This window comes from Colossoma macropomum, unplaced genomic scaffold, assembly GCF_904425465.1.
Source record: "Colossoma macropomum unplaced genomic scaffold, Colossoma_macropomum, whole genome shotgun sequence".
In the NCBI taxonomy this organism is placed as follows: Eukaryota; Metazoa; Chordata; class Actinopteri; order Characiformes; family Serrasalmidae; genus Colossoma; species Colossoma macropomum.
In genome coordinates this window covers 12,032,116-12,058,276 of record NW_023494805.1, presented here as the reverse complement: position 1 = coordinate 12,058,276, position 26,161 = coordinate 12,032,116, and positions in this window count along the sequence as shown.

Sequence of the window (26,161 nt, the reverse complement as noted above, 5' to 3'; positions counted from 1 at the left end):
AGAAGGCTGTAAAATGCAAGTGAGCTCCCTAGCCAATCACAGTACATTTTTTTTGTGTGTGTTTGTGTGCTGTAAGCAATTTGACCAATCACAGTTCCAGATGAGTGTTTCTGTGGCTGTTTAGATGAATTATTGTATTCTTGTAATCCATCAAAAGTCAGTTATATTGATCAACATAATGCCAGCACTCTACACTCTTACGATGTTGGGGAAGCTTTGTCAGATGTGCTGAGTGCCTGTAGTTAAAAACTTACTTGTAAAGGGTGAATTTAAATAGATGTTTTTCCCATAACTGTGTTCTCTGGTGTTGCAGTCAAGACCACTAGAGGCAAGTGTGAGTCAAGACTGAGACCTGGATACATCAAGTCCAAGTCAGTGCCAAGTCTTGTTGAGTCTGAGACAAAACGGAGACCAAGAGCAGCGAGACAGAGAAAAGACCTAAACCGGATTAAGATTAAGAAATATTAAAATAAAAAGAAAGGGAGGAAACTGACATTTGTTTAGTTAACTGACATTAGTTTGTAGTTTGTTGTACTTTCATTTTTATTCATTACACATACACACACACATACACACACTTTCTAAGCCGCTTATCCTTCTTGGTCGTGGGGGAGCTGGAGCCTATTTCAGTGGTCATTGGGTGGAGGCAGGAAACACCCTGGACAAGTTGCCAGTCCATTACATACTGCATTAAATAATATATAATAGCCTACAATATTACTAATCATTATTGTGTTGTAGTCTGACTTCACCTTTGCATTGTAGCTTTTGGAAGCAAATGATGGTTGTTTTCTGTCCTTCTTCTCTAAAACATATTCAGAATCACCACCTAAAGTTAACTAAATATAAATCAAACAGCATGCATCAATTTTAGATATTAAATGAAAACATTGTAATAATAACATTCTGAAGTGCCCTTCAGAGGTTTTGAGTTTTGAAATTAATGAACATTTACAAACAACCAATACTCTGTTAATGACAATGAACATCAACAAATAATACCCTGACCCCAAGGTATCATGGAAAGATCAATTAGATTCTCAAACAGTAGCAAACAGATTTTATTTAAACATGTAGAGAAAGGATGCTTTATACTGTTTGAAGGTGAAGGTTTTGAAACTCAACAGTGATAAAAAAAAAAAAAAGATTTAGTTAGATGGAGGCATCACAGTTGGATGGTCTCACGAACAATTTTCAAGTCCACCTTACCCCAAGACTGAGACAGCAATTTACGGTCTTGAGACTGGACATGAGTATGACAACAGTGCTGTTATCAGACTAACTAGGACACTGTTTGATGTCTGTGTGTAAAATGTTGTGACTCTATGTTGAGCTGCTAGTGAGCAGTGAGGAGTGAAAGGGGAGGGATGAGAGCCCACTGCTTTGAAAAAAAAAACACACCTCTCCACGGAAATAGCTGTAATAAAATAAAATGGTCAGTACAACTGATGCTCCCTTAAAACCTAAATATTGTGTATAACTGCCACAATGAATAAAAGCATGTAAACACAATAAAAACACTTTTATATACATTGACTTTTTTGCTAACATACAATAACGAAAATCCAGTTTGCTTCTATGTAAATCATACACATTTCCATCAAAATATTCCACTGATGTTACTGAAGGAAAAAAAAAAAACTCCTCCAAAATGGACAGAAATGACACTTTATTGATTCACCAGTATATTTATAACATATTGCATTATCACAATATGTAGCAATACAATTGCAAAGTTACTAAAGGTACTTTGCCCATATTGTGCAGCCCCACTGTTCATTTTTACAGGAATGAAATATTAATGCTAGTTTGATGAATGTGCTTCCTCCAGGGTTCAGACACCCTCTAAAGAGCTGTCAGATTCAGCAAGACACTGAAGAGTCTTTGGGTAACGGTCGACATCCACATGTCCATCACTTGTCCTATTCAGTGCCCTCTAGAGTTGCTGACACTTTCATTTGAAATTTATATCCTAGAGCAAAATGGGCAACGGCATAAATGAAAAAATGTTTTTAATTAGATCTGGCTGTGATTCCTGTAGATTGCAGAAGATTCACAGTTTCATTTAATACTGGGATGTAAACGTCCTTTAACTAGACCATTACTCAACCAAAGGCCATGAGTGCATGTAATTAGCTCTATTGATTAGTATCTCAGAAGTGTGTTTTATGATTATGAGCTTATGTGCTATCTGTGGCCTTTTGACCAATAACTAGCCGTTAGCCGTTTGACCAATAACTGGAAAAGAAATATTAGCAGAGTTAATATGACTGTTGTCTGATAGGATTAAGAAAGATCACAGTAGCTAAACTGGGAGACAAATGAAGACAAACGCAATAAAAGTTAATTTTAAATAGATCTTTACAACATTCGGTAATGCTCAGCAATCCAACTAAAAGCAATGTAGCCAAAGAAAACAGTCCTAGAGCAAACAAAAATTCTGATATGGACCATTCTACCAAATTAATTCAAACTGTGGTCCCACAGTGGAAAAAAGAAAAAAAAGGTTTAGACTTAAACTAGGTATTTACAAGGATTAAGTGATGTTCTATTTTAGACCAAGGCATGAATCATCATTTATAGGATACTTTCTTTGGGAGGTGTCTGTCCTAAACTCTAACCCCTAAATTTCAGCTTGTGAAAATAATACTTATATTGTTTTAAATATCTTTTTGATTTATTTTAAAGTCACCTTGAAGGATTTAGATTTTTTGTCTGTTTAATTTTTTAATAAAAGACTTTATTCAAAAAATGCTGTTCCACATTTTTATGTCACTACAGAAACACAAAGAGTTTTAGTCCACATGTGGAGCCTCATTTTAACCACACCCCTGCATTTTAGAGCAGGAAGTGAGACTGCATCCCTGTCCCTCATGGCCACATGGTGAGCACTTAGAGCACATTGTATTAAATTAAATGTCTTCCAAAACTCTGAAAATCTGTGTGTAACATTAAGAATTGTCACCACCGAAAAACATATTTCCTGTAATTAAGTAAACTTTTTTGTGTTTTATTATTCTAATTGTTAGCTGTGTTGGCTACTCATATACTGGCTGGCTTTTGAGTTATGATCAAAATTAGCTAAAATTGAAGCAGTCTAAAGCAGTCTGGTAAAGTTTTGGTAGTGTCATGATTGTTGTGTTGGTGACAAAATGGAATGTTTGGTCTTTTCTTTTAATTAGATAAACATAATTAAGGTATGGGGTCACTCACAAGGAGTTTAGCCTAAAGTCCAAGTCAGTTAAAAGTCCAATGTCATGCCACCCTGTAGTACTACAGAATCTATGGACTCCAAATTCCAAAATACACCTGGAGATCATGTGACACCATCCACCAACCACAAACCGGTTCAGAGATCAGCTTCACCTGAATATCAACCACAGAGATCAACCACACCTGTTTGTTATTTCCCAGACTCCTATAAAGACTGTTTGCTCTTGCCACACTCTGCATAGTATTGCCTCTGTTTTTCAGAGCTTACCAAGTCTTTTCTCTGTCACTGCCTACTGTGTATATTCAACTCTGTTTTTGCCTGTGCCTGTGCCTGTGATCTGGTTGCTGTGTTTTTGTCCTTCAGTTTTGACCTGTGTTTTTGACTTCGCCATTTTCTGGATGTCCCTTTAGGCTGTCTCTGGCTTGGATCCTAGCATGTTTTCCTCGTATTATTTTTCCCCAAGTGTCTGAAACTTTGTGCCAAGTTACATGTAATTTCAAAATGTAATTTCAACTCTGGCTTTGAGCCAGCTCAGTAGAATGATCCATATAAGCACCATATAAGCAAATTCAGAACAGATGTAAAAATACAGGGAAAAATCAATAGATCAGTAGATAAGAGATCAATCACCAGAAGAAAACAATAACAAGAGTATAAACTGAAGGCTCAGCAATGACCAAAAGCTGGTAATTATGTAAACCAATGAGTTTTTCCAAGCAGTTTAAATAGTCCACAGTGCCGATGAATGGGAGTGAAGTAGGGGTGTGTATGTGGATCAGATCGGTGATCAGAAGGTAGAAGACCAGGGGCACACTGTATGTATTATTAATTTGATAAGTTTGACAGTTATTATATTAGATAATAGATAGATAGATAGATAGATAGATAGATAGACTAGACAGACAGATAGATAGATAGATAGATAGATAGATAGATAGATAGATAGATAGATAGAAGTGCAAGTCAGCAAAAGATGTAACTTGAAATAGTCCTTAAAGGGAATTACAAGTACCTTAGAGTTAGGGACAGAACAAAGCTGTATAAAGCAGTGAGAAGCTCAGAGCACACTGACCTCACATGTTCAATTTGCCTGTGAATTCTTATACTAGAATAGGACAGCCTGGCTGTTCTTGTCTAAAACCTGGAAAAGAATGGCTTAACCATGAAGCAAGTAGAAACAGGTCTTCACAGCTATGGCCAAGCTTTGTTGTGGCAAGTGAAGCCTGCTAGTGTGTCTGTGTGTGTGGAGTCTGATAAGTCACTGACACAAGGCATGAAGTCTACACTCTAAAAATAAAGGTTCCGAAATGGTTCTTTGTCTTTATGTATGGTTCTACCAGAGGGAAATCATCAGGGCCTTCTAGGCCTTCAGTGAAGGCCTAATGATTTTTGTGAAATAAAAATAAAATATGTCTCTGTTAATTTTTATTAAATATGTTAATTTTTATTTAATATCATAATATTAAAAAAAACTTTTTTTACTATAGTTAGCTCACCTTAGGACACTTTCTTCACTTAGTTAGCTTACCAGGACACTTTTTACCTTAATTAGCTTACATTAGGACCTCTCTTACCTTTGTTAAATTAACCTAGGAACGTTTTATCTTAATTTGCTTATCCTAGGACCCTTTTTACCTTAGTTAGCTTACTTTAGGACCTTTTTTACTTCAGTTAGCTTACTTTAGGACCATTTTTACCTCAGATAGCTTATTTTAGGGCCCGTTTTACCCTAGTTAGCTTGACTTGGGACCATTTTTGTCATAATTAGCATGCCTTAGAACCCTTTTTACTATAGTTAGCTTACCTTAGGACCTTTTTTAACCATTGTTAGCTTATCTTAGAGAATTTTAACAATAGTTAGTTTGCCTTAAGGTTTTTTTTTACCTTCGATAATGTCTCTTGGTCATAGTAAACATCAGCATGAAAATGTTCAGCAGGCTCAAAGACCAGCACTCATTCCATGTTTCACTCAAATATGTCAGAAGGAAAATGCATTAAGATTTCTGTGTGATTCACACTGATTTTAAAGAATCATCAACTGAAAGGTTCTTTAGGGATATGGAAGTGGTTTTTCTTTGGCATTGCTCCAAAGACCATTTTTGGCACTTTTATTTTTAAGAGTGTGTTGCTGAAGTGAGGAGTTGATGAGCACAGTTCTGTTTGGTTGGTTGGTTTGTTCATGTATGCATTAAAATTGGCAGAAAAGCTTCTCTTGACCTCACACAGACAATGTGCCTTTTTGCTGTCATGCACACCTTTCAGGTACAGAACAAACGGCATGTAAAGCTCTGTGAGAAGATTATATTTGTTTTGGAAAAACTGGATGTCATGCAGTTTGTCTGTACGCTTTAGCACAGTAGGTGTTCACCTGCTGCTGAGAGATCGATCATACAATTGATTAAGACAGCTTCAGTGAGCATAATACCCACTGATCTGGTCTGTATGTGTGTCTTAGCGAGTGTGCGTGCCTGTGTAATGAGAAAGATGAGTTAATAGATTATCACTTTGTAATAACAAGCTTAGTATGTGCATTAAAAACATTTAAATGTATGTAGAGTGAGGTCCAAAATGAATCTGTTTTTCATTTTGATGATTTCCGCTCTATTTTAATTCTAATTGAACCATCAGTGTAACAGTTTGATTGAAAAGTAGAACATTTTAAATACTGACACGAATTTCAGAATTTGGTCCCCCTTTTTGCTTTAATGACAATGTTCACTGGAGCTGGCATTTTCTTCACAGGTTTATGTAAAATCCACTGATGAGTAGATCAAATCTACTTGAGAATCATCTGAACAAGTGATTTGGTGGAAGAGCTAAACATAAAAAATCTGACCTTTTTTGTTTAACGGCCTTAACATGGTCAATGTCACAAATCGCTTAAAGGAATAGTTTGTTGCAAAATCTAATTCACATAATTTTCCACTTACCCCAAACGCAGTCGATCAGCCAAGTCACCGTGTTTGCTGTGAAAATTTTGCTTCCTCAGTTTAGAACTGAAGCTAAGAGGCTACTGTTGCTGATAAACACTGGAAGTCTATAGTCACCCAAACCGTTTCCATAAATATTCACAACACAGAGGGTAACATAGGTAGAGAAGTTAAGTGAATGTGCTCAGAAAATCAATACAATGTCTGTTTACAAATTTTAGCACCATGCTTTCTGAATGTACACATGAACTTTGTGTTGATTTCTTCTAAAATGTAAACTATTTTGTTGTTTATTCCCAATTTTTTAATTGAATAAAAAAAAAAAAGATTTTCAGTTTGGGTAACTTTTGGACACACTGAATGCTTAAAATAAATAAAGTCTCCATTTTTGTACATTTTTATTTTTCTGCATTATTTGAACATAGTAGCTATTGATGCTTGCATGTAAATTTCATGATAAGAGGATCAATAGAAATGCTCCAGAATTGCTTGGAATAAAATCTCTTTACATTAACTTATATTAGAAATAAAGATATTTTTGCCTTCTCCTGGAAAGCTATTAGTTTCTTTAGACAGCAAGGATGTTCTAGCATCTGGGGAAAAAAGTGTGTATTTCTGTGTGTGTGTGTGTGAGATAAAAAGGTAGAGGGAAACAAAGAGAGAGAGAGAGAGAGAGAGAGAGAGAGAGAGAGAGAGGGAGAGAGAGAGAGAGATGCGCAAGCAGGGGGAGAAAATGAGACCGCACAGTAAGAACCCAAGCCCGCGATAAAGAGAAAGAGAGAGTGGGTGCGGGAGAGAGAGAGAGAGGTGCAGCAGAAAGACTGGGACTGAGTGGATGAGAGGAATCATACTGGAGGAGGAGAGGAGAGGATGCCTCAGCTCCGTCTGACTCTACAGCATCCTCAGCCTGAGAGAGAGAGAGAGAGAGAGAGAGAGAGCAAGAGAGAGAACACAGTGAGAGCACATCATCACACTCACGCTGCAATCACTCCATCATTTACTCCTTTTCCAGCCAGAGTCCTCTACACCCGCTCTCTTCAGCATCAAACCAGGTAAACCGTCTCTTTCATCTCTCTGCTTAAGTTCTGTAGAAAAACCTCTCATGTCCTGTGTTTCACCTGCCATTTTATTTCTGAGGTTTATTTAAAAATGATCAGTTAACACACTGTGCAGAGTGTTGAACAGCCGAGGTCAGTGTGAAGTGTCTGTAAGATTGAGACTTATGATGAACATTGCTTTTGTTATTTTGCTTTGCTTTATTTTGATCCAACACTTGTTTAAACTTGAATAAAACCTGCTTAGCTGGTTGTTAGCACCTGTTTTAGGGTGAATGAGAAGATATTTTTTACAGTATAGACTTTCTTAGAAAACAGAAATGCTGTACCATCTATTAAGCCAAAGACTGAAAGTGTACCTCTAAAACAAATTAATTCATTCATTATGTGAAGGGACTGCTTGTGGTTACTCATCAAAAATGCCTGGGGGGGTCAGAAAGTGAAGGGGTCAGAAAATAGAAAGAAAACTGAAGAGGTGAGTTTAGTAATATATTACACACACAAACTTTGACAATTTCAGCGTTTCTATTTTTTGCTGCTTACTGTGGCAGACAGAGTTATCAGAGGAGCATTTATGAATCTAGTAATGCTGTCAAATCAATCATCAGCAGCCTGGAGACAGAGGCAGGAAATGAAAGAACACTTTATATCTTATAGCTGTCCACAGGTTCCAAATAGGGAAGCTCACCTTAATAACTGCAGGCTGTGAAAGGCATCACACCTTTGTTGTTGGATATAAACGCATTTGGGCAGCAAAGTTTTCTTCTGAAATAATCCCTTGTTAAGCACGGAAACAACAAACAGACAGGCTGCTAGGTCACAGATCCTTAATGGAAACTTCATTTCCATATAAATGGCATTAGTACGGCTAAGGATTTGACTGATGTTGACATTCTTTCTCAGCCACTTCTGATGGGATTATTTATACTTGTGACAGTGATGGTAATAGTAATCGGAGATTAGAGTGCCAGCTGGACCTTGGCCAGATTTCACAGATGACATACCTGGACAGTAAAGGACACAGTAACGAAATGTGCAAAAAAGCGGGGCATGTCTTCAATGCCTTTCGTGCTTTTTTTGTCAAATGATCGACAGTAGTGTGACAAAACAGGATTTGCTGCCTACTTCAACTGCACATCGTGTATTATTCCATTTAATTGCATTATTACATATAATAATACATTCTTCAGGATTGCCTTTGCCTTTATAATCTGTGGAGATGTTTTTCCACAACTCCAAAGTTCAGTCTTAGAAGTAAGTCACTTTTCCTGCATCTCACAGTCCAATTAATCTTAATTTCAAATTTCAAATTTTACAGAGGCCTGCTGATGACACCCTGTATAAATAAAAATAATGCATGACCACTTAGTAAGGCATGGGAACAAACTCATGCCTTATTAACTTGTAGTCAAGACTTAATTATCTCATTTCCACCCATTACTAAGTCATGGCCATGCATTAGGGATCTCATTCCCATGCCTTACTAAGTCATGGCCACACATTATTTTTATATATAAGGGTTGTCACCAGCAGGGCTCTGTCAAATTTAGACATACTATTCTTTTTTTACCTGTCTGTTTTCTTTACTCAGTAGCAGCTTTTTTACAGATACACATCCTTTCAGATTTATGGAAGTGGAAGTGGAAGAATGGACAGAAACATCTGTGGATTTTTTCAGATCTGAAGCAAAAGTGGAGCTTGATTTTCTCCTCTCTGTCAATGATTCAAAGTGCTGTTTATCTGATGGTGACTGTTTTGGTGGTTTACCAGGTCATGCACAGTTATTAGAAGTCCAATTTTCTCTATGACTTTTAATCATTTTAGCCAGTTTTGAAAACTCCTGTTTTTTGTTTATTTTCATTTAACTTTCCCCTTCTTTATGCAAGTTAATTGATAATCAAGTTAATTAATCTCCTCAAATAATAACTTTTACTCAGTTATTGTTTTGACTAGAAAATTAAAGAAATAAATGGTGGTCTCTGACTTGTGGTATTGTAACTAAGAACACTTGTTGGAGGATAAGTATGAAAAACATTCTTAATTCTTTCTTCTGAACAGAAACAGATTACCCATTTTTGTTATTTTAAGCGTTTGAAGGCCAAAGATTATTGTGATCTTTACAACACAATGAGTGTGTTTGCATACACTTAACGATCTGATAACTTCAGAAAATCAGGGTTTGTCAGTGATTTGTTAGACACGTTTACATGCACTTGAGTAATCAAATAACGGGGAAACTCTGGGTAATCAGATTTCTGCTTTGCAACCTGCCAATAAACTCACAGAAGAAGACGTGTCTTAACTCAAACTTCACCAAAAGCTATAGGCTCCCTCTTTACAGTGACCCCCCCATCCCTTTACACCAAACAACCCACTTCCCAGACTCCCCATAACACACAGAACACATGTATCATTGAACAAACATCAACATCATTATTTCATCAAGCATATAGTTGGTTTCAGCATCACTCCAACAGTGTTTGTTGCCATCCCAAAGGTGCTGTATTAAATGCTACTTGCTATTTCAGCAGTATGTTTTCACACATGCACAGACTGAGATAAATGAAAGAAATCAGAGTAAGGGTTTACATACACTGAAAAGCCCTGAAAAAGATTACTGAGCCAAAATCAAGCTTTCTTTATCCAATTTCTAGAAATCTAATAACAGCCTTAATCCAGCGGAAATCGGAGTATGCTGTTTACATGATCACTTGAAAAATCAGATAACTGCTAAAATCCAGTAATGATTGTCTGCATGTAAATACACTCAGTGTTCAGCAACATACACAAACACACACCTTTTTTTACATTTTTGCAATTTTTTCATTTTCTCTTTTAATTCTGTAGTGTAAACCTCAGTTGCTACTACTGTAGAATTAAACAGAAACAGACAGTAAACCTTATGTAGCTTTAACATTTGAAGGTTTCACATTTACATAGCCTACACATAGACACATTCAGGTCAGCTATGCATCTGCATTTAATATAACATACCTGCAGTTGTGTTTTATTGAACTGCCTGGTAACTGGGTAGTAAAAGTAGGAGTATTTCAGTGCTCACCTTGAACAGTGAGTGACTGTCTCTATTTAACTAGCCTCAGTGTTGAATGTCACGCCCACCCACCTCTCAAGACCTTGTATAATAGGAGCTCAAACTGGCCATTGAATTTGTCCTCATAAGTTTTCTACAGCTTTTTTTCCCTCAGTTTTCAATAGTGGTGCTGAAGAAATGATACACTTTTCTGGTACATGTACAGGCTTACCAGTGATGTTACAGCTCACAGAGAGTTTTCAAGGATGCTTTTCTACTTTACTTCACCTAATATAGACACTGTTGCGCTGTTTAAAGGGCTCCGAGCTTACATTTTATTTTTGGATTTTTTTCTCCTGAGGTCCACACATGCTGTTTATGTGGGTTTATGTACCAAAAGCAGTCCTAATTCAATGTTACTTGATCATTTTCCAATCCGTTTTTAAATCTTACCATTAAACAAAAAAACTGTTTTTTGTTGCCTTTAAGACTGAAATATCATCAATCTTTTCCTATTTTGAATTGTTTAAATTCGTTTGTGCACAGCAGCTGCCCTTTACACTTCAAAATTTCACTGATGATTGGATCTGTGTACATAAACTTACATCAAAAGTCAAGAATGTTCTTGACCTCTTCTGTAAAGTTGCTATTTTGGAGATTTTTTTTTTATTATTATTATTTTTTTTTTGGACTTTGACGACAACTTAGATTCCATAGATGGCACGTGTGGACTGTGGAGTGATTTTGAGATTTTAGCAGCTCTTTTACATATACTTTTAATTCAAAATAGTGAGAAAAAAAGTTGATTTTGGCCTTTTAGTTCAGATACATAGTTGCAGTTATCTTAATGCTACAGTGTTTTTGTGAAACCTTGGTGTTGGCTTATATATCACATACTGCATGTCTAATATGGGCAATATACTGTGTACATAGTAAGGCATCCTGCTGTGTTTGGGCTTATAGGAAGTGTAAATAATATTTGAATACATTATGTAGAAAATGGCATATGTGATTTACATTTGTTCCAATTAGAACACCTGTTTGTTTTTCCAAATTGGAAACATCTTTCAAATTGTACTTACCAAACAAATTCTATATTGTTTTGTTTCTTTAATGTCCTTGCAAAAATCCTGGGATATATATATGTGTATATATATATATATATATATATATATATATATATATATATATATATATATATATATATATACAGAATTCAATATATATTTGGCACTGCCATTGAGCATCAATTCAGAAAAACAATATGAGGAACATAGCATGGTAGCAAGTAATATCAAAGAAACCTGCAGTATCCTAAGTTGACCACATTGGCAAGCCGATCCAAATATATCACCTCATCAGGATAGGCGGGCAAAGGGAGAGAGTGAGAATGAAGGACTGTCACCAACTTGCTTCTTTCTGCAGGGAACCCAATTTGCTGCCTTCTTTATGGTGTATCAACAGTAAATTCAAATGCTGTCCTGAAGATAACCCCATTTACCATCTCCACACTGCTAGAACTGCTGGCAGAGGGAGGAACGAAGCTCAAAGTCATTTGGCGAGGCCTCACAAAAGATATTGTCATATAAACTGATGTTGGGTAGTCAGACTATATTAATGCCCAGTTTTGCTAAAAAGATGCCAATCTTTAGGCCAAGCTGCTGACTACATATTCCACAACTTCAGATATGTATTTGACCAGAGTTGGATCCAAAGAGTATAGGAAAAATCATATTAATGTAATGCAATTTTAGTCATCTTAGAGAATTTCTACTAGTCCATTTTATCTTGAAATGTTCATCTAATGTAAATGTCAGTTGGCATTTTCTATTGGTGTAAAAAATATACAGCACTGAGCAAAAGTTTATAAATTTATAACATTATATTTAAAATTAAATTATTAATTAAATTAATTTAAATTATATTTAAAAAAGCTATTTATACAATCACTGATTACAGAAATTACTGATTTTTTGTATGTCAGTGATTTTCATTTAACCATTTCCAAACCTCTCCTTGTGGAAGCCCTGTATTATTTATTCAATAACTGGTTGGGCTGATCAATACTTCATTAAATTAAACTAGGAGTACTGGTGATAGAATTTAAAGTCTCAGGAAACACAACTACTCAGGGGGGAATTTATTACAAATGTTTATATGACACTCAGCAAAGCGTGGAAGAAAAATATAGGATATAAATGTGAGAAAACACAGCTTAAAAAAGGTGCTCAGAGAACTGTGCAGGAATGGCTAAACAGCAGCTTCATTGACAGCTCTCTGTCTGTAACTCTTCTAGCCTGCTATGCCACTCATACAGAACCAAAATCATTATCCACCTTTTATGTGACAGTAACTGGATGAAAAAAGTCACAGACGAACAGATGTGCAGATGTGCAATTTAGTTATGCTGAGTTAGCTTTAGTTCGCTAAGTTTTCTCACTCTGTTTTGTGTGGGCGGGGCAAGAGATGTCAGATTGGTAAGGAGGATTCTTGTGGTAGCGTCACCCAAGATCAGGACCACTCAGTTTACTTAGAGAGGAGAGAAATATGGTGACATATATGGGTTATTTATTGGTGATAGGAACATTAATTAAAGGGTATACTTAGTACATGTTTACTGTTTGCCTGTAAGTACAAGATTAATCTATTTAGAAAGAAAACACAGATTTAGGTTCCCTTGTTAGTTAACAAACCCATGTGATGGATGGGAACATTGAGGAAAAGTTTAGAACCAAACCTATATTCTTCTAACTAGCTCACAAGATAAAAAGTACTTTTTTGAAAATGAGAAATTCTTGTTACTTTTTACTATATTCATGTTTGTTAGCAGCTATTCTAATGCTACATTGTGTCTTACAAGCAGAAATAAATTACAGTCCCGATTCATGGTTTCAAATAATTTGCTTAGATGCTATAGATATACATTCAAACATCCTGCAGAAATAATATCTGTCATTGAATGTACTTATATCAACAATATAAGAAAATAAGCAGCTTGTATCAATAATTTATTTCTCTCTGTGGTCAACAATTTAAAGTACACCCCTTCCAGAAGTAGCAGGGGTTGGAGGATGATTTGAAAACATCATGATATTACCACAAGGTGGAGTATGATCTCTCATTATGTATTTGGAGAAAAGTTTTCTGAGTACACACACTCACAATGCATGGATTTACAGCATAGTCATGCAAAGCTTTTGCAACAATTATCATTATTACGGATTTGTAATTGAAAGAGAAGCACTTTCCTCATCTATTTTTAAAAATCTTTAATGTTCAAAAGCTTTTTAGAGGTCATAAAACTCATTATGTTCATTACAGTTTCATTACAGTTATGCCTAAAATGCTACTTTGAATTACCGTTGGAGATAATTATATGGATGCAATATATTTTATTAATGTGGAAATGATGTACACATTTAAAATCAAGTAAATTCAAAGTACTTTTTCAGCACTTTACATATTTCAGCACTGTAATGACCATGGCCAAGCTGTGAGGACACAGATGTCTGAACCACAGTAGTTTCTGAAGGATTGTCTTTTCCCCTCATATCTCCCCTCAGTTATGAAAGTCAAAGTGGAAACATCGCTATATCCAACCAGCAGCGACACAATTGACTCTCCGATGACTTCAGAATAACCATAGACTTGTCCACTATGTTAACGCCCGCCATAACGCTATGCTACCTGGTATGACAAGTATACAGAACTGTAGACTGAAGCTATGATATACAGTCCCCCATAATGCCTGGGACAAAGGTGTATATACTTTTTTAATTTGCCTCTGTGCTCCACAGTTTTGTTTTTCTACTCAAATGATTCACATGTGGTTAAAGTGCACATTCTCAGATTTTAATAAACAGTATTATTATGCATTTTAGTTTTACAGTGTAGAAATTACAGCACTGTTTATGTACAGTTTATATGCCGCTACCATAGGAATATAGATCTACACAGGTGTTTGTGATTCTGATCACCTTTCATGGCTGCTTCTGCTGTTTGCTAAATCGCTGTTGTCGGAACAAAACCTCATATCTCCATTTTTGATGTTTTTGTTTTTGACATAATTTGAAAATACATGTTGTCCTTTATATACTATGTAAATTTCATGATGAATGGAAGAAGAACTGACCCAAAATGACTTGAAAAAAAGGCTGGTTCCACTGACTAACATTAAAAGTAAAGTAGTTTTTGCTTCTCCTGTAAAGTTATCATTTTGGAGAAACAAGGTTTTGCTCAGACAGCAGCGATATATATTTTATTCATATTTTATTATGTTTTTTTTCCAATATGTTCAACTTAGCCAATAAATAGAAACCATGCACCAACATTTGAAGCAGAATGCCATAATGAAGCTCCCTGTGGAAGATGTATTCACTTATATTCACTTAAAAAATCAACAAAACTTTTCCGTGGACTATACACTTCAATGTTTTTCATTCACAGTGTGGAAAATATCCACATATTGAAACATATAATACAGTATTTTCACACTGGCCGTTATATGTTGACATTAGTCCATAATCCTGTTTTATACTTGACAGTGTGTAAAGGTTTAAAGCCTCTGTGCCGGCAGCCAGTGATATGAGACCATGAGCTGCTTGTGTTCTGTGCTTTGATCAGTTTTTTGACAGCTGTGTGAAATGCAGCCATAAAGCTTGATAGGAGAATGATATGACTCCAGTCCAAGCCACTGTATAGCTCGGGACGTGAGGAGCATATGAATGCACAAAGGCTTCTTTTTTAATATTCCTCCCAACAACTTGAATTTGCAGAGTGTGTTGTCATACGTCAAATGGCATTAAGCCAATAAAGAACCTAATAACAGTAGCTGTTCGCTCGTTCTCTCTCTCTGCTGTATGCACTGATGCTCGTCCATAATCCATACTCCAAACCATCCAACAAACTGTGTAATAGTACAGAGAGAAGATTAGTTATTAATTAAGACTTTGCTCTAAGTATTAGGTCCAAATCTTTTTGCTGCACTCAAGAGGCACTGCATGTTCATGCATAATACACATGTGAATGTGTATGGTTTGATTTAACCTTTGGTTTCAGCTTAAGAGCCAGTAGGATTAAACCAACATAAAACAGACCCCTTTTAGGATGTTGAAAGAAGATCAACAATGGCAAAATCAACAGTGTTTTGAAAAAGAAAGAGAACCACTAGTAAATAAAAGCTGAGGAAATTTGGCTGGGGAAATTCACCACTGTTAATCCTCAAAATTTAGGAGTTATTACTTTTGTTTTGCAATGCTATTCAATGTAGTTACACGTTAATTACATAACTATTACAATCACTATGTCATTAAATATGTAAAGCAATAACAATGCAGTGAACTGTTTATATTTGATTTATGTGTGGACAGTTTTGAGTCTGCAACTTTTTTGATGTATAGAAATAACCAACATGTAAAGCAGGCATGTCAAACTGGGGACCTTCTGGGCAAAAGTGCCATGGAAATTAGTATTTACCCTCATCTAACGCTCTGAATTCAGTTCATGAAGGCCTTATTAATTAGCTGATTAGCTGAATCAGGTGTATTTAATGAGGCAGCGTGCTGAAGTCTGCAGTGTTTTGGCCCACAAGGACTGGAGCCTGTTACATGTGATGTAAAGGATGAACCATACATACAACTTTTCACCAAATTCAAATCACACTAAAATATCTCATCTTCTTCACTTACAAACACAAAAAAAGTAGCATTTGAAAGTTTAGAATCTGCACTTTCAAAAGAATTTCTCCTCTTGTCTTGAAATGAGGTATTAATGAGAAATAGTTCATATAAAATGAAACCATGCTTTTGTTATCATCGCCATAACTCCAACTGCTAAGGGATTTAATAACAGAATAATCACCAGAGATGAGGGGAATAGACATCTCTAAAATTCTCAGTAGTGTGGGTACAAAAGACTTAAACATAATAATGAAGTCTGCACCACAAGCTGAATAACACTCATCAGCACTAAGAAGGAAAAGGCCAAAGTACGAACTGATGGAAAGTTCAGGAATGAGTCAGTGGCGTACCTGTGGAAATGCTTTACTCATCTTTATTGCTGATGTAACAGAAGATAGCACAAAATGATTTCATATGAGTACAAAGGAATTATTATAGCCTGTTTAAAATGCCACAGACTCATTGGCTAAAGAGTCACTGTACAATGAGATGATGGTGAGATATTCAGGGACTACTTAATCTCTGCAGTATAATTCTGATTCTGTAAGCATTCAAATTAAATGCAGTTTTATGTTTTCATGCAGACACAAAATGCAAGAGGGAAGGCAAAAGTTGGAAACACACAGCTATTATATTTATTATTTATATTTATATTAATTAGTTATATTTAACATGCAGTCATGTTAAGGAGACTATAACTAACTAACAGAATTCACCATACAGCCAAAATTTTTGTCAGTGTAAAGTTAGGTCAAAGTATTGGGACACCTACTTATTACACCTACAGGAGCTTTCATGACATCTCATTCTAAATCCATAGGCATTAATATGAATTTGGTCCCCTTTTACAGCTATAACAGCTTCCACCCCTCTGGGAAGCTTTCTATAAGATTTTGGAGTGTCTGTGGGAATTTTTGCTCATGCATCCAAAAGAGCATTTGTGAGGTTAGACACTGATGTTGGGCGAGAGGGCCTGACTCACAATCTCCGTTATAGTTCATCCCAAGGGTATTTGATGGGGTTGAGGTCAGGGCTCTGTGCAGGCCAGTCAAGTTCTTTCACATCAAACTCACTCAACCATGCTTTTATGGGCCTTGCTTTGTGCTCAGTCATGCTGGAACAGAAAAGGGTCTTCCACAAACTGTTCCCACAAAGTTGGAATTATGCAATTGTCCAAAATGTCTTGGTATGCTGAAGCAGTAAGATTTCCCTTCACTGGAGCTAAGGGGTCTAGGCCAACCCCATAGCATTCATTATACCTCCTCCACCAAACGTTTGGCAGTTGGCACAATGCAGTCCGGCAGGAGACGTTCTCCTGGCATTCACCAATCTCAGACTCGTCCATCCAACTGCCAGATAGAGAAACATGATTTCTCGCTCCACAGAATATATTTCCACTGCTCCAGAGTCTAGTTGTGTTGCACTTCACACCACTTCATCCAACACTTCATATTGTGCTTGGTGATGTAAGACTTGCGTGCAGCTGCTCGGCCAGGGAAACTCATGTCATGAAGCTCCCGGCGCACAGTTTTTGTGCTGATGTTAATGCTAAAGGAGGTTTGAAACACTGCAGTTATTGAGTCAGCAGACCGTTGGTGACTTTTATGCACTATACACCTCCGGCTTTGTAACTATAGGTAGTCTTCCACTTTGTGGCTGAGTTGATGTGGTTCCTAAATGCTTCAATTTTTCAAAAATACCACTGACAGTTGATTGTGGAATATATAGCAGGGAAGAAATTTCACGAACTCACCTGATGCAACAGTGGCATCCTATTACAGTACCACACTCAAATTCAGTGAGCTCTTTAAAACGACCCATTCTTTCACAAATGTTTGCAAAGGCTGATTGCATGGCTAGGTGCTTGATTTTATACACGTGTGGCAATGAGATGGAACGACACCTGAATTCAGTGATTAAAAGGTGTGTCGAAATACTTTTCTCCACAAAACACCATGTTTTGTGGATGAAAGACAGTATGCAGATGGATAGTTCTTCATCCTCTCTGAGCTGCTGAGCAGACATGAAATATAATAACTATTCTCAACAGAATGTCACGGAATGATATGAACATTTGTAAGAATTTAAATTTGTACAGTGCAAATAAATGTGCTGATTCTGAAATAAGATTAACCTTCAGAACCCTGCATGGATGCCAGAAACCTTCCTGGACCTGGTTTGTTAAAATGATTACCAAAAGTTGATTGCTTGTCATAGAAGCATTTGGGAAAATGCATTAGACTCTTTATACTTTAACAGAAGAGACTGTTGAATAAGAATGTTGAAGGTGTGGCTAATATATAGGCTATATAGGCTCACGAAAACCGTTTTCGTTGACTTTCAGTTTGTTCAGGACTTACCTGCTCAAGGTAATTCAATCTTGCATTTAACCTCATCCAAGTCATCAATTTGGTTCCAGTAGCCAATAGGAAGGACAAAGGAGCATATCCTCATTTTCAAATTTTCAAATTACATAATCCTGTATATGCCCTGCGATGGACTGGCAACTTGTCCAGGGTGTATCCTGCCTTCCGCCCATGACCGCTGGGATAGGCTCCCCCCATGACCCAGAAGGATAATCCAGTAGAATATCTTGCAGCAAACTGCAGAGGGAAGAATGAAGGTTCTAGTGCCCCCTATAGGCCCCTATATGTATAGGCTATGGTTAGCATAACAGTCAAACATTATTCTATGACCAGAACAATGATTTTACATAAACCATCATGTTAATATGGTATTCAGTGAACTTTTGGTAGATGTGCATATCATAGAGATACATGTCAGAGACCTAGATAGCTAACAGAGGGTGTGCTGTTGAAGCCAGTGAGGTCACTGAGTGCCCCATAGACAAATATGCATATCTATAATGCCTATCAAGGGCATTACGGCTTAAAACATGACTCAGCCAGCTCAGCTCTGATAGGCTATTTGTTTTCAATGAGAATTTTACAGTAATCTAGTTGTGAAGCTGCTTGTAGTTCTAAAGAGTTTTCTTTCTTGGCATTTAGGTTTGCTGTCCAGTGCAGTGGTCACAGAGTACCATAAACCAAGATGTCTTTAATGCCTGTAATAACGATTGTGACAAAATGTACTGGAAGACCTCAGATGTGCAGACTCAGGGAAGTTTGCTGCAGTGAAATGGTAGCTTGTTTCCTACATTGCCATAATGGTCACTCAGTTTGCGTGCTGATTGGTCAAAATGACTCTGCCCTCCTTGCGAAACGCTCCACTGCTACAGTAATGCCTGTACTTAGAGAGAAAGAGCACAGGAGCACAACGTCTGATGGAGGATCTCAACGGATGCTTGGCTTCATTATAATAGAGATAGCATCTTCACAGCAAAATGGCCCTGGAGATCTTCTAGAAAAGTGGCTGCACGCGTACAATTTTATGCCATCATGCAGGCAGCCATGTATTTACAAAGCTACATCTCTGCTTGCACTAGCATACATAGTATACCTAAAATGTCTCAGGAGATTGTTCTAATACTGCTATTATTATTCAACACATTTTGTACACACTTTAATAATATAATGTTTTGTACTACATTAATAATACATCTACTTAATGTAAGTAATGTATCAACAGTACATCTACAAGATATTTACTTCTATGTATTCAGATGCCTCATTACTGCTACTTCACCGATACTGTTCCATGCATGCACATACACATATTTAGCCCTCCAGTATTTCTCTCCTAAACCAGCCACCCAGCACTGACAGCAGAATGCACAGCACAAGAACAATTAAGAGGAGAAAATGTGCAAGTGCTTTCACATTTATTACCTGCACAAACTGACTGATTGAATTTGCTTAGTCTCATTACTCAAAATGAACACACTCCCTCTCTCTCTACCTCTATCAAATGCACTATAGCTGTATGAATTAACTTCAGTCTCTATAAAGTGTAGGATTTGCCTCCACAAATGATTTGGGATTTTTCAGCAATCTCAGGGCCCATTACTATCAAAGCACACTAAATCTCAGAATCGCCTCTCTTTTTTTGCCTCTCCCAGTTTATGCATGACGAATTCAGGGAAAGCTCTGTTAACAAGAGGCTCTCAGTGCTGGGCCTGCATCCATCAAGGCTCTCTCAGAGTAGAAGTCCTGCTCCTGCTTCCGTTTGATCAGATCCATATGGCCAAATGCAAGCTAGGGTCATGCAGCACTCTCTGTAAGTTTTGGGATAGTGAAGTCACATTTGTTGCTCTTTAGCTTAAATATGAAAAGATGAATGTAAAGCAAAACTACAGAGGAGCTTAGGTAGCTGAAATGTGATTACACAACCAGGATAGCATTCTTTCAGTATCCGCATATTTTAAAGGAACATTGATAGGCCTGTGGAAACACTAGCCTGGTCCTGAGTCATGCATGTACTAACAAATTTGTCTAGCATCATATTTCTTCTGTTTTCAGAAGCAGAAATAAATGCCTCACCATACAACACCTTGTTTCCTTATTGTTTTCTATTGTTTATGTAAAATGAATGGCTTCACTTACTTGAAATGATTTTGTCGAATAATGAGAAGTCAACTTACACCATGTTATGCTTAGCACTGTTTCATTTAATGAGAGTTTTTGCACATATAGTAAATTAGTTTGAATTAGCATAAATGGTACCAAGTTTAAATACCCCAGTGCCTGATTACATGACGTTTTGTTTATTTTCTAAGACAATATTGTCCACAGTAACAAATGTCAATGTGGTCCTGAGTTAACATATATGAAAATACATCAATAATTAGCATTATTATGCTCAGATGTCCTTCAGCCTTGTCATGGACACATGCTAAAAGCATAACCCGACATAGCCACAGGTATCAGAGCTGCAGGATCTCATAGCTTTAAGAATAGCTGTTTGGTATGCACACATAACTGTGTCTTAACTTTGAATGGAAGTTGAGCATACTGCCCCAAAGGCAGGTCAGGAATCGTACACAGCAAGAACTCACAGGCCAGATTTTGGCTTACATATACACATTTCACAGTCGTCCATCAAAGTTGTCCGTCAGTGCACAAATGCCTTTATCAGTGCCTTCTGGAAACTATCCTATTTTATTTTGGATGACTGGGCAGCATCTAGAAATGCTCCTGCTCAAACTGTGGTAACGTTAGCTTGCTAGCTTGTCTACAAAGTACTAGGATTGACACAGATCGGAAACATAGTTTCTAATCATGAAGAGCTAGTTTGTGAAAACGTTTCAATACAGCAATATACAGCACATACTGAATATAAATATATTTAGTTGATAGATAGCAGAGGAGTGGTGAAGTTCAGCAATCTTGCTGCTGGTCTTTGGTTAAATATAGGGAATCATATGACTTCAAAGTCACTTTAAAATGTGTATTGTCTATATTTTGTGTATATCTTGTGTATATTTTGCGTATATTTAATATATTTTAGTTTGTTTTTCTTGTATTTTTATTTTTACTTATTTACTTTCTGTAGAGTGATTAGCTGAGCCTCACCACAAGCATTTCAATGCATAAATGTCCTGACATGTTGTGCAAATGACAAATAAACTGTGACAATTATTTATCATCGCCCACCCCTAATTCTTCAGTGATATGAAGCTGAAGCCAGCTATTTGTTAGCTTCTTGTTCAAGGTTCCTTTTCCACCTTAAATAGTCCAGCAGTATTGATGCCTGAAGCTCTAGAATGTAACTGCTGCACCATTTAAGGTGGAACAGGAAATTTAGCTAGCTAGCTACTGAGACAGCATACTGCTAGCGATTTTTTCTGCTTGTTATGAAGAAACAGACCATAATACAATGAAATGACATTAAAATGACATTAAACTATTGTTGTCATAATTTTTAACAGAGAAAATACTTACATTTGTGAGCTTCTTTGGGCGATTGCACAGCCATCTTGCCATTTTTTCTTTTTTTCCCGTAACACTCCATTTGGAGTGTTCCTCTGAAAACCTCCATTTTGAGGCCATGTAGCCCTAACACATCACCCTACCCTTCCATCTCAAATATTGGGACACCCTACCCCTAGACGTGAATTCGCAAAACAGAGGGGTAAGGGCTAAGTGGTACGGACATGGAGTGAAATGGGATTGGGCCTAAGGCTTATTTTTCAGTAACTATAGGGACTTTAATGCAAACCGGTGAAGCTATTCTTAGATTATATAGAAATTATATAGATAAGTAATATAGATATTATTAGATCTATAGAATTGTGCAATAAAACTTTTGCACCTGTCCATGTAAGGAGTTAACCAGGCTGAAGAAGATATCTATAGCTCAGTGACGTATCTGCTTCTGTCATGAATAAAATGATCCCTACACCACTTGATGTTGAAGATATCCCAGGGCCCATATTTATGACACATCTCAGAGTAAGAATGATGATCTGGGATTAGTCTGTGTCAAGGGTCACCAATCTTATGCGCAAAGGGCTGATGTGGCTGCAGGTTTTCATTAAAAAAGGGAGAAGCACACTTGATTCCACTTCAAAGGCCATTCTAGTTATTTTTGCCATTTTAGTTGTTTAAGATTAAAATAAACCATTTTGATAAAAAATTATTTTGACAAAATAACCCCCTTGAGGCAACTGTGCTTATTCTGACATATACTTCAGTGGTGACCAACACTTGTCCTGGAGATCTACCGTCCTGCAGAGTCTGGTTCCAACCACAATCTGCCACACCTGCTCCAGCTAAGTTACTTCTTCAGAACTTCTTGATTGGTTGGATCAGATGTTTTAGTGTTAGGTAAAGTGATGCATGTTAGATGCAGGATGGAACTAAACTCTGCAGTAAAGTAGGTCTCCAGGAGGAGAACTGGTGATCACTGCTTCAGACTGTGTTTCATGTCCCTGGGCTCTTTTTTCTGCTACTCCAGTGAGTCAGACATTTTTAGCAGTGTTTATTCAGTAGTGTACTCACCTCATCTCGCTTAGCTGGCAAAACGTCTGGAAAAAACTGATACACAATAAAGCAATAGCAATAGAATGAGACAGATCAGACAACACAGGCTATGGCAAAAAAACAACAACAAATATGTCATAAAGGTTTGGTTTGCTGCAAATATGTCATTGCTTTTAGAACAAAACCATGTATCTCCTTTTTTAATTTCTGCACATGATTTGAAAACACCAGCTGCCCTTTATATTCTGTGATTATTTCATGATGAATGGACCAATAGAAGTGGTTCAGAATTGCTTGGAATAAAAGCTTGTTATATTAACTTCCATTCAAAGTTAAGAACATTTTTCCATCTTCTGTGAAGTGACCAATTTGGAGATAATGAGGTTTTGTTCTAACAGCAGCAACATGGCAATGCTACATCTTGACAATGATGAAATGTGAACACTCAGGCAGCATCTATGAGAGAATCTGGTGCTGAAGATGGTTTGTGCTCACATATGAAAGCAATTCATTTGAAATTCAGTGCTTTTCTTATGGAGAAAAACTGTTAATGTTAATTGTATAATTATAATCTACATTGCCAACTAGTCCAGCACAGTTATGAAATTAATGATAAGCAGTAATTAAAATGCAATTAAAAGTCATCATGCTGACACTTAAATAAACATTTCTAGTGCCATTCTAGTAGTCGTGGCCTTTTAAGTGTTAATCAGTTGGACTTGGTCTTCAGACTGTTGATTAGTTATATGAGGTGAGCTCTTGTTTGGTTGGAATGAAAACCAGTAGCTACACTGACACTTTGCAGATAGGTAGGTAGGTAGGTAGGTAGGTAGGTAGATAGATAGATAGATAGATAGATAGATAGATAGATAGATAGATAGATAGATAGATAGATAGATAGATAGATTTAGCTCAAGTAATAAGCATGTGTATTCATTCTCTGATCCATTTATTTTGCACTATTGAAAAACTAAAAAAGGTTTAATCATATAGAGTCAAAAAACAAATGTTCCTGGGGTATCTCACAACCATTTCAGATCCCAAAGTGAACAAATATTGTTACTTTCTCAGACCTGCTTGATGCTTCTCTTTTCAGACTTTCTAGAATATGTTGACCTGAAAACATAAATATGCCTTTTCTGTCCTTTTGAAAGCTGAATCCATTTTCCTTGCACGTCTATTTTCCCCCCTCACTGTGCGGCGTTCTACTGCTAGTAAGACATCATTGTCTGCTTAGAAAGGGTGTAGGGAGAGAATGAAATCCGCAAGACTTTGCTTCATATCTGAGGAGAGTGATGGAGTTCCTCTTTTCCTTGTGGAGCCATTCTCACTTTTATTCACTCCCCCACTCTCGCTTTCATCATTGCCTCATTGCTGGGCCATAATTCACTTTGGTTTCATGTGTGAGACGGTGCAGTTGTGGCCTGTGCTTTCACTCTCTGCCTCCCATTAGCTCTTGCTTTCTCCCACTCGCTCACTCTCACCTCTGCTTTGTCCCTGCCTGTTCCTCTTTCTGCCTATCTACCTTTTCTCTGCTTGTGTCCAGCCACCCTTTGTTTTTCTCTCTGCTCAAGACAGAGTCTCGCTTGTTGTAGTATGCGGTGGTTGTTGCACCTTTAAGAATGACTGGAGGAAGTTGTCTTATTCTGTTGACTTAATTGTACTTTATTACATTTATTATTTACATTTTATTCAATTTCATATTTTTTTATGTGTTAAGTATTTATGAAATTTTGTAGTATCTTATGTGTTAAGTAGGATTTATTGCTTCAGACAGTATTGTTTGTATGACCCATAAGAGTCAGAAAAATACAGAAAGAAAAATATAGTCATGTGCAAAAGTTTGGGCGTAGCTGATCAAATGACATTTTCTTGATTTTGTGAAAAGTGAAAATAAGCAAACACATCCTCTATAGAGAACACACATCTGCACATTTTAATGCACAATTACTGTTTATTTGCAGAATTTAACACATTGGGAAAGAAAAAACTAAATATGGAATGTGGCCTGTGCAAAAATAATGGCACATTTTATAGTTTAGTTTACAGTTTATAGTGAAATTATATTATCTAAGTTGTATTGACTCCACACACCCCATCTCATCTCCACGTCTTTTATTTTATTGTTCTGTTTTAAAACATTAGGTTATGAAAAGGTACAAATATGTACTTTTCACCTGGAAAAACTTATTTAAGGTTCACAGTTGGACCTTTAAGTCACTGTTGTACCTTTGAGGTACATTTATCTTGTTTGTACCTTAATGAACAAAAAATGTACCTTCACAGTACTTTTATTTCTAACAGTGTGTAAGTGATGTCTTAGAAATGAAATTCTAAATTGATATACAACAATTTTCACATAAAAACTTGGAACTTGAAGAATGATGCTAAATACCAACAAATTCAGTTGTGTTCTTTATTGAAAATTAATAATAGTTCAGTCATTATTTAGTCTTTAAATTGCATCAATACGTCACACTAAATTTGTTGGTACATTCATAGCTAAAAATCAGCTTGTAGTTCATTCTGTTGAGTCTGAATTGGCGTTCCAACATTTAGATTGAGATTGCTTTATGACATTTCTTTTTGCTTACCGCTGAATTTTTTTCACAATTGTTTAAAAAAAATAAAGGGTGGCACGGTGGCGCAGTTGGTAGCGCTGTCGCCTCACAGCAAGAATGGCCTGGGTTCGATTCCTGGCTGGGAGACCAGGGTCATTTCTGTTCTCCCCGTGTCTGCGTGGGTCTCCTCCGGGTACTCCAGTCCCCTCCCACAGTCCAAAAACATGCAGTCAGGCTGATTGGACACACTAAATTGCCCCTAGGTGTGAGTGAATGTGTATGTCTGTCTGCCCTGCGATGGACTGGCGACCTGTCCAGGGTGTATCCTGCCTTCTGCCCAATGACAGCTGGGATAGGCTCCAGCACCCCACCGCGACCCAGAAGGATAAGCGGTTTAGATGATGTATGTATGTAAGTTTAAAAATAAATATCTCAGCATGGTCTGGACCTTTTGTGGTCTGAATTCGTAATCAGCGTCTCAGGTACTTAGACAGACAAGTCAAACACTTGCAGCAAGGAGATTATCATCAGTAATAACAAACTGAGCGCTTGCCTTTGTCTAATCTGAGCTAAACTGTTTCTCCAATATCGCATCAAACTGTCACAGCATAGAAACCTTATTTCAGCTTTCTCTGTCACATCGAGAAACAATAAGAACGTATGACGAAGCAGAGCACATGGAACGATGACAACGTCTGATCCTCAACTCAAGATTCTGCTCACAGCAGCACAGCTTAGAAATGAGCTGTGATTACCCTCTCCCCTACACCGCCGCTAATGCAAATACAACCTATTCATATTCCAGCCACGG